Here is a 10634-nt window from a genome sequence, read left to right on the forward strand (position 1 = left end):
AAATATGGTGAAGTACAGAAACAAATGCAGAAAACACCCCCAAGCTTAGACTGGACTACCCCCCTAACTCTAAACCTAAAGACATATAGTCAAACGAGAAACATCATATAAAGCACATAAAAAGGGGGGGCCATGGTAGTATCACTCCGCACTATGGTAAGGGGTAGAATGAGAACTCCCCTCACCGGTCTGCATCATATGACTAGAGCTAGCCATCTCACTCACGTCCATGGGAGCCTTACCCCTTAACCTACCATTCCTCCTAGCTCTACCATCCTCAAAATAATGAGACCAATCATCTAAGACCGGCTCACCCGACCTACCCCACCGCCCAAAAGTCTTAGGGTCCGAAAAGGGCGAAGGATTAGCCGGATCATATGTATAATCACAACCACCGGGCCGCGCGACAGTCGTAAGTGGCCAGGGTGGTGCCTATGATAGAACTAGGGTGAACATGAGGTCCCTCCCAATAAGGGTAGCAAGGTAGAGGACCAATGGTAGGATCAAAAGGTTCCCACTGAGGAATAGGTCCTTGTTAGACCTGGAGATACAATTGATTCATATGATAGTCATAACCAAGATTAGAGGGTTGCATAGAAGGCATAGAATATAACACATTAGCAATAGAATCAAGCCTAGCATGAATGGTTGATAAATCAAAAGTAGGAGTAGAAGAGGGGGAAGGAATAGGTGTACCTTCCGGTTCAACTGTGGGAATAGTTTGAACATTCGATGAAAGAGCATTGGTCGAGCGACCTCTTGTATGATTCGTCCTACGTCGAATAGAAGGGTCAATATCTCGCATTGGAGGCCTCCAAGATAAGGAGTCCTTCTCTCTTGGTTAGGTGGTTGCCTCTTTACATGGGATTAAGAACCATTCTTTAACCCGAGAAACTTTCCAAATGAAGACATCATCCTTCTTCGTACGATCGAGGAACTTTTGGTTCACAAGGGCAGAGATGTTGAGGAAATGAGAAGAAGATTTTTCTCGAGGATCAATAATTGGGGGAAGCTCATTTAACAAAGTCTTATAGTCGTCATTGATGCAAAGAGCTAGGATAGAAATCATCCCTCCCAATTGATGCTCCCCGATAGGCGAACTCCATCACGAATATCCAAGACTCGATTGATGAAGTGCTGTGTGAAATCCACCAACTCCATCTCAAAGTCATTTTGGTTGGCTATCCACAACCAACAAAGCTCCTCTCGAGAGATAGCCCCCAAAGAGTCTTTGGAGCAAAGAGCGTAAGTGAGGAGACGGTTAAAATATCGCATAGCCGAATGAATCATGGAGGCGGTCTTGGAATTTTGAGGCTCATACTTCCCTTCCTCCGAGATACTTCTCCACCAACGTTGCTCATTATATTTATGATCCTCTGCCATTCTACCATGTGTCAGATAGATACATTGCTCCGCGTCCGCGGCCCAAGGAAACTTGAAGTAAGAACATAGTTGAGAATCCGTTAATGAGTGATCATGATTGAAAAGTTGGAAAGTCAAAATCCTTGAGGAACCATCACTCGATTCTCAGACTACTTCAAGAGAAGAAAGAAATTCATAGGTCACCCTAGCATAAGTAGGGGCGCTCAAATCCAAGAACTCTAAAAGATGAAGGCCCTTTACAAGAAGCCGAACGTCCTCATCTATGCCGAGAAACTTTGGTTGTTGCTTGATCGTAAAATCTTGTTGGTCTAAGCTTTCTCTTGGATAGACGCTTGCAACGATCCCAATGTGATTCTTTAGAAAACTCAATGTCGTATGTCTCTTCGCCCTCGGGTGGAGGTGGAACAACATGCCTTTGTTTGCTAGAACTTGATCTTGCCCGCTTCTTGTGACGGATAGGAGCCAATCTTACAAGAAGAAAAACAACTTATGAGCAAATCTTACATTTGTCATATTTCAATAATAAGCATAAGAAATTGCTCAAGAATCATACACAAAAGCAATTATCTCAAAATAGAAACACGTAAGAGGCCAAATCATGAGATGGCTACATATGAACAAAATGCCATTAATATAGAATCATAAATTTTAAACAAGAGAGCACAGATTAAAGGCAAAAATGAACATAAGAGACCAAATCATGAGTCAAATTGAGCAAAATAACCTCAAACATTGAATTATCAAAGCAATGAAACCATTATAAAGAATACCCACGAGAGAGAAAATGACTAACAATGGTGAATCAAGGAATCAAGCAAATTATACAAATTCATCATGAAAAAGCTTCAATTTAACACTCAATGATATTATTCATCACAAATTACAAGTTAAAGGAACCAACAATGGAGTTCTACCATGAACACAAAAACAAGGTTTCAAGCTTGAACAATGAGGAGGAAGATGACTAGAAAATATGAAATTATACCTCAATGTAGCTTGAATTACTTGCAAATTGCCCAAAATGAAGATTTAAGAACAAATAGAACACCCAAAGATAAGTTCCAAACCTCAACACAAATCCTCAAAATTTCGAAAATAAACCCAAAATTTTCGAATTTTTAGTTCGAAATCTGGAATTTTTCTTGTAAAATTCGAAAATGAGATGAGTTAAATGTAATTTGATGTTAGAATGAGAATAAAAGAGGTGAAATTGATATGCTTTTGCAAGAAAAATAATAGGGTTTGATGAGAGAATAGAGTTCGGAAAGTTGGGTTAAAATCGGGGAGAGAGAAAGAGGAAATAAGGTGATGCGCTTGGGGTTATAAGGGGGCTGGCGCGCGCCAGGCTGCTGCGGTTGGTGCGTGCGCGCAGGAGCCTGGTGCGTGCGCACCAGCGCAGGGGCTGTTCTTGCGTTGGCTGGCGACAAATGGTAAAAACCCTGCCTACCTGGTGCGTGCGCACAGGCAGGGGATGTGTGCGCACCAGGTAGGGCTAGTTTTGTTCAAAAATTCAGGCCAAACTCTGACCCCTGTGGTGCGCGCGAGCAGGGATGGGGTGCGTGCGCACCAAGGGGGTACGGGGATGGTTCAAAAACCGTCAATTTTTGCCAAAGTAATTGAAAAATTTCTGACCCCTTTGGTGTGCGAGCACCAAGCAAGAATATTTCAGCCATGAATATACTCTCGTGTTTGCATAAGGAGATATTTGAAAGCGCATTCGAAAAAAGAGAAGAATATCAATAAAAATGCAAACATGAGAGCATAAAACCCCAACAATATTCCACCTAAACTTAACCAAACCTCGAGAAAGCTTGAAATAACACCAAAATTGTTGGAAATTTTCTCCGAACCAATCTCATAGTACCTAGAATCAAGAAAACAAATAAAAAGAAAGAGAAATTAGAAAAATCTTAAGGATAAAAGAAATATAGAAAATTGTAAAATCAAAAGAAAAAGGTTAGAAAACCGGGTTGCCTCCCGGGTAGCGCTTGTTTAACGTCATAGCTCGACGTCCTCCACCAATTAAGGTGGTTGTTGGAAAAGCAATGAGTGAACAAGGACAACAAAAGCACCGTCGAAATACTTCTTGAGACGATGGCCATTGACCTTAAATGGAGAAGAAAAATCCATCATTGAGACCTCCACAACACCACTTGGAAAATCATTCTTGACCAAATAGGTACCACTCCATCTTGACATGAGCTTTCCGAGAAACAACTTCATTTTTGAATTGTAGAGAAGAACCTTATCGCCAACACAAAAATCTTTCTTCTCAATAATCTTGTCATGTGTTTCCTTGGAATGAGCTTTATACACACTAGCACAATCATAAGCATCAAACCGAAGCTCCTCTAACTCATGAAGATCTAACCACCTTTTCTCCCCCGCACTTGCCAAGTTAAAGTTTATCTTCTTGATTGCCCACAAAGCACGGTGTTCAATTTCAACCGGGAGATGGCATGACTTGCCGTAGACTAGGCGGTATGGAGTGGTACCTATGGGGGTCTTAAAAGCCATTGAATAGGCCCAAAGAGCATCATCCAACTTATCCGACCAATCCTTTCGATTTTTCGCAACCGTCTTTTCAAGAATAAGTTTGATTTGACGATTACAGGCTTCAACTTGACCGCTCGATTGAGGATGATATGGGAGGCCGAATCTTTGATGGACCCCATGCTTTCTCGACATCTTTTGAAAGGCATGGTGAATAAAATGAGAACCGTTGTCGCTTATCACCGCCTTGGGAACCCCAAATCTTGGAAAAATTATCTTCTTAAACAACTTCATAACCACCTTGTGGTCATTAGTTGGGGAGGCAATGGCCTCAACCCACTTAGACACGTAATCGACCACCACAAGAATATATTGATTTCCGAAAGATGAGGGGAATGGTCCCATAAAATCAATACCCCACACATCAAACACTTCCAACTCAAGTATGGGTTGTTGAGGCATTTCATTTCTCTTGGAGATGTTCCCAACTCTTTGACATCGGTCACATGTCTTGACAAAGACCAATGAATCCTTAAAGAGATGTGGCCACCATAATCCACATTGAAGGACCTTAGTGGCGGTCTTAGAGACTCCCATATGGCCCCCGCTTGGATCCGAATGACACATTTTCAAGACACTAGGCACTTCTTCGTTTGGCACACAATGTCTAAGGAAACCATTGACCCCACGCTTGTATAAGATGGGATCATCCCACACATAATGCCTTGCCTCTCTCTTGAGCTTCTTTCTTTGATTCTTAGAAAAGGAAGGAGGAAACTCCCCACATGCGAGAAAGTTCACTAAATCGGCAAACCATGGGAGTTCCCTTGCTTCAATAGCATACAAGAAATCATCAAGCATTCTATCCTCAATTGGTGAACCATCATCTTGAATTTGAAAATCTTCCAAACGAGAAAGATGATCCCCACAACATTTTTCGCTCCTCTTTTATCCCTAATCTCAATGTCAAAAGTTTGGAGCTCAAGAACCCACCGAATCAACCTTGGCCTGGACTCTTTCTTGGCAAAAAGATACTTGAGAGTCGCATGATCCATGAAGACAATGGTTTTGGAACCCAATAGATAATAACGGAACTTCTCAAAAGCATGAACTATAGCACAAAATTCCTTCCCCGTTGTAGTGTAATTCCGTTGAGCTCCATTTAGAGTCTTGGACATATAATATATCACATGCAGTTTCTTGTCCACTCTTTGACCCAAGACATCTCCTATTGCCGAATCATTTGCATCACACATCAACTCAAATGGTAAATCCCATCTTGGAGCTTGAACAATAAGAGTAGAGATTAGAGCTTTCTTCAACTTATTGAATGCCTCCAAACACTTATCATCAAACACAAAGTCGACATCTTTTTGAAGAAGATCATTAAGAGGCTTTGTAATGAGCGAGAAATCCTTGATGAATCTTCTATAAAACCCGGCATGCCCTAAGAAAGATCTCACTCCCTTTACGTTCACCGGAGGTGGAAGCTTTTCAATGACTTCAATTTTAGCTTTATCCACCACTATCCCTTTATGAGAGATCTTGTGGCCAAGGACTATGCCTTCCTCCACCATGAAGTGACATTTTTCCCAATTCAAGACCAAGTTCACCTTCTCACATCTTGCAAGACATTTTTCAAGGTTTTCAAGGCATGCCTCAAATGAAACACCTCCTACGGAGAAGTCGTCCATAAAAACCTCCATTTCCTCTTCCAACATATCTCCAAATATACTCATCATGCATCTTTGAAATGTCGCGGGAGCATTGCAAAGGCCGAATGACATTCTCCTATAAGCAAATGTACCATATGGACAAGTAAAGGTTGTTTTCTCTTGGTCATCCGGGTGGATACGAATTTGGAAAAATCCCGAATAACCATCAAGAAAACAATAGAACTTGTGCCTTGTTAGTCTTTCAAGCATTTGATCAATAAAAGGAAGGGGGAAATGATCTTTCTTTGTTGATGTTTTTAGACGTCTATAGTCTATACACATCCTCCATCCCGTGACCGTCCTCGTCGGAATGAGCTCACCTTTCTCATTCTCAACGACGGTCATACCTCCCTTCTTTGGGACAACGTGAACAGGAGAAACCCACTTAGAACTAGAAATGGGGAGTATGATTCCCGCATTAAAAAGTTTGGTGATATCCTTTTTCACTACCTCTCCCATTTGGGGGTGTTGCTTTCGTTGCCTCTCAATAGAAGGTAAAGCACCCTCCTCAAGAGTTTCGTGATGTGTACATAAAGCGGGGCTTATACCTTTGAGGTCATCAATGTTATAACCCACAGCACTTCGGTGCTTTTTCAAAACACTACATAACTTTTGAGCTTGATGCTCACTCAAAGAAGAGCTAACAATCACAGGATAAGTGGAGTTGGGTCCCAAAAATTCATACCTAAGGTGTGATGGAAGAGGTTTGAGCTCAACCATTGGAGCACCTTCACCTTCCTTTGATGTTGCCACTTGCAACACTTCTTGGCTAGAAATGCTCAAACACATTTGCTCTTCAACATCCTCAAAGCTTCCATTGAGCAAATCTTCATACAAACCCATATCCTTGTTTGGAGCAAATCTTCTCCTTATTCAACAAAACATTCTCAAGAGCATCATTAGAAGTGAGAAATTTCTCATGCATAGAAGACACAACATGATTGAGAGAATCAATTAACATACAATTTTCTAAAGAAGAACTTGGATACTTTATGCTATCATTCAAATCAAATTCTATCACTTCATCCCCTACTTTGAGCGTAATTTTAGAACTTTTCACATCTATCAAAGAACTTGAAGTAGCAAGGAATGGTCTCCCTAGAATGATGGGGATATTAGCATCTTCATCCATCTCAAGCACAATAAAATCCACCGGAATAACAAATTTCCCGACCCTTAAAGGAACATCCTCTACCTTACCCTTAGGGAACTTAATTGACCTATCGGCCAATTGCAAAGTGATGTTAGTAGGTAAGAGTTCTCCTAGCTCAAGTCTCTGGTACACAGAGTATGGAATAAGGCTAACACTAGCTCCTAGGTCACACAATGCATTTTCAATTTGCATTTTATAAATGGCACAAGGGATAGAAAAGTTTCCGGGGTCTTTTAGCTTAGGTGGCATCTTGTTCATTATGATAGCACTACAATTCTAGGTCAAGTTCACCGTCTCTACACCATCACATGTCCTCCTACCACTCAAAATGTCTTTGAGGAATTTTGCGTAGTTGGGCATTTGGGTGACAACTTCGGTAAATAGTAGAGAAAGGTGAAGTTGCTTAAGCATGTCTATGAATCTTCCAAATTGTTCATCTAACTTGTGTCTAATGAATTTTTGTGGATAAGGAAGCTTGGGTTTCACAATCTCTTTCTCCACTCTCACCTCACTAGGCTTCTCAATCTCAACCTCACTCAAAGATACACCATCTCTCTCATTTTCAACCAAAGCCCCTTTTGTGCCCTCTTTAGTCTCACTCATCCTAGGAAAACTCTCCTCAAGAATCTTACCACTCCTTGTGACAATAGCATTAACCGGTCTCTTAGGATCTAGGCCTTGGGAAGGTAAAGAAGAAGGACTAGCATGGTCTTTCAAAGAATTAGCAAGTTGAGAAATTTGATTTTCAAGCATCTTATTATGAGTCATCATTTCATTAAATTTCTTATCACTTACGGTCATGTAAGCGTTCAACAACTTTGTTTGATTTTCAATGATTTCTTCCAAATTTGTTCTATGTGAAGAAGAAGAGGATTGAACATAGGAATTATCATTTTGGGCCTTTAGAGAAAATCCGGGTGGAGGGCCTCTTTGAGCATTGTTTTGAAAATTGCCTCTACCTTGATTGTTCCAATAAGCCCTACTTTGATTTTGACCATAACCTTGATTATGATTACCACTACCTTGATTATGATTCCCATAACCTTGGTTTGGATTACCATAATTTTGGTTTTGATTTTGGCTACTAAAACCTTGATAGTTATAATTACCTCGAGAACCTTGGTTCCCTTGGTTCCTATAACCACCACCTTGGTTATAGTTGTCAAAATTGCCATGATTGTTGTAATTCCTATTCCATTGACCTCTTTGATTCTCAAACCTAGAATCATGATTATTTGACACATAGTTTACATGCTCATTCACATTTCCATCTTGATCATCACAAACATCCATACATGCATGAGGGCAACAAGAAAAATCATGCTCATACGACCCACAATCATCACAAAATAAGCATCCACTAGGCATGTTACTAGAAGAAGGAAGGGGTTGAGAATTAGAAGACGTACCTCTCCCCTTAGTTTGGGATGGAAGACTTGAAACTTGGTAGGTAGCACTTTCCAACTTTGCCTTGATAGCGTACATCTCCTTCCCCAAGTTTGTCATTTGAGAGGATAGATTGTTGATTGCATTTAGATGATCAATCGAGTACACCAAAGAGCTACTCTTGCTAGTTGACTCTCTTTCCCCATCTTGCCAATCTCTATAATACCTCACTACGTCCTCAATTATGTCCACCACTTCCTCTTCCGTTTTGTTCATGATAGGACCTCCGGCTCCTCTATCTAAACATGATTTTCCTTGAGGGCTAAGGCCTCCAAAGAAGATTTGAATGATTTGATAGGTTGGAATTCCGTGATGAGGACATTCTCTTTGATACTCCTTGTATCTCTCCCATGCTTTATAGAGGATCTCATTTGTCTTATGCTTGAAACCTTGAATCAAAGCTCTAGCCTCCGCCGTTTTCTTTTGAGGATAGAACGAGATCGAAATTCCTTGGTGACCTCCTCCCATGTCCTTAGAGAATTCGGCTTAACCTCCTTGTCTAGCCATTCCAAGGCACGACCTATGAATGAAAAGGGAAAGAGCTTGAGGCAGATGAATTATTGGGAAATTCCGTTCACCTTGATAGTATTGCAATACTTCTCGAACTCCTTGAGATGGTTTAGTGGGCTTTCATGCTTGGCCCGACTAAATTGTCGCCTCTCTATCAAAGTGATCATTGTCGGTCTTATTTCAAAATCATTTGCCGGTGTTTTAGGTGGAGCAATCCCACTCTCAAATCTATATGCACCGGGAATCCCCAATTCTTTCAATGCCACTCTCAGATTTTCTCCTATTCTTTCTTGTTCTTCTTGTTGTGGCTCTTCTTCACTTGAAATGCTAGGGCTCAAAGATCGTCTAGCACTCCTCAACCTTGCAATAGTTCTCTCAATTTCCGGATCAAATGGCACTAGTGAATGATCACGTGCTCTATGCATAAAATCTCAAAAGAAATAGTTAGTAGCACGGCTACAAATGTAGCCTAAAAGAAAATCTTTTTGTATTTTCAATTAATGGTGAAATAGACTCAACAACTATAACAAAGCACCAATATCATTCCCCGGCAACGGCGCCATTTCTGACACGAGGAAAATGTAGGTCGCTCTCTACCCTTTCCTAGAGCCAAAGAAAATTTATAAACACTCGACCAACCTAATATGAGTATATGGTAAGTCAAGGGTCGAACCCAAGGGAATGAATAGGTGTAAGCTATAGCCTAGGTCAAGCTACTTCGAAGTTTGTGGGAAGATGCATGCGGTTGGTAACTAAGGTATCAAGAAATCTAGATAAATCGAGAAATTCAATATACTAAACACTAGGGATATAGGTTCCACATGCAAGCTTAATGATTATGCTAATTGAAGGATCACTCAATCAATTCAAAAATTGCAAAGGACAAACAATAGTTGCAATCAAAGGAATTCAAGGGTTATCACCTATAAGCCAAGCTAGGGTTCACTATGAATGGCTAGCTAGGAAAATCACAATTGAATTCAATCAATTAAAGCAATTCTCAAATAAAGGGTTCATGTCATTGAAATTTGCAATGCAATCTAGATTAATCTTATAGGTTGATCACTCCTAATCTAATTAATCACATGCACTACTATTTCAACCAATTTAATTGCACCATTCAAATCAATTTAGCATCATCAACTAGGAAAAATCATCAATCAAGCATGCTTCCCCTTCTCCCTAGCAACTAATCTACTCACTAAACATGGTGAAATTAAGAAACAAAACACATTCAATCAAATTCATATTCATTTAACGCTAAATCAAAGACAATCAATCAATCAACAAATTCTAAAGCAAGGAATGTAATCTCAATCAAATCCAAGAAACTAGAAGGAATTGCATTAAAAGTAAATCAAGGGAAAGAAATCTTACAAATATTCATTTAATTGAAGAAGGAATTTCAAGATCAAATTGAAATTTAAGATCAAATTCGAGTACAAACAAGTAAATCTTAAGCTTCTCTCTCTACTTTCTCTCTCTACTATTTCTGGAAAAATTCTCTCTCTAATAAAAAAGTTAAGTCGTCCTCCAAAAAGAAAGTCAAAAGCTATAAATAAGAAAAATCGAGCGAAGAAGGCCGCACAGGCCGTGCGCGTGCACAGCTGGGTCTGCGCACACGCACCCCTGTGCCGCGCGTGCACACCCCTGTGCGATGCATAGGCTTTGGCTCCTTCGCTTGCTTGATCAAACTCCGCGCTCCTGAGCATCCCCATCATCAGTGCACTCGAGATGACGCCCGTGAACATGGCAGTCCTAAAATGAGCAAATTGACTTGATTATTCACCTACAAAACACAAATAAAACAAAGAGAGAAAGCGTAGCATGGTAAAACTAAAAACTAAAATTATGAATTATCAACTAAAAATATGAAAAACTCGTAAAAATCAATCGAGAACTAAAGTGAATTGTAAAAATGGAAAATCAAATAA

General features: G+C 40.3%; 1 non-coding gene across 1 annotated transcript; it reads left to right on the forward strand.

Annotated features, from left to right (window-relative positions):
* The first annotated feature begins 8494 nt into the window (after nt 1–8494).
* Nucleotides 8495–8600, forward strand: LOC145573323 (small nucleolar RNA R71). The gene has a single exon (XR_014097371.1). It is a non-coding gene; the product is annotated as a small nucleolar RNA R71 (small nucleolar RNA).
* The last annotated feature ends 2034 nt before the right edge of the window (nt 8601–10634 follow it).

The sequence above is a fragment of the Chenopodium album genome, chromosome 12, assembly GCF_948465745.1.
Source record: "Chenopodium album chromosome 12, dcCheAlbu1.1, whole genome shotgun sequence".
Taxonomy (NCBI): Eukaryota; Viridiplantae; Streptophyta; class Magnoliopsida; order Caryophyllales; family Amaranthaceae; genus Chenopodium; species Chenopodium album.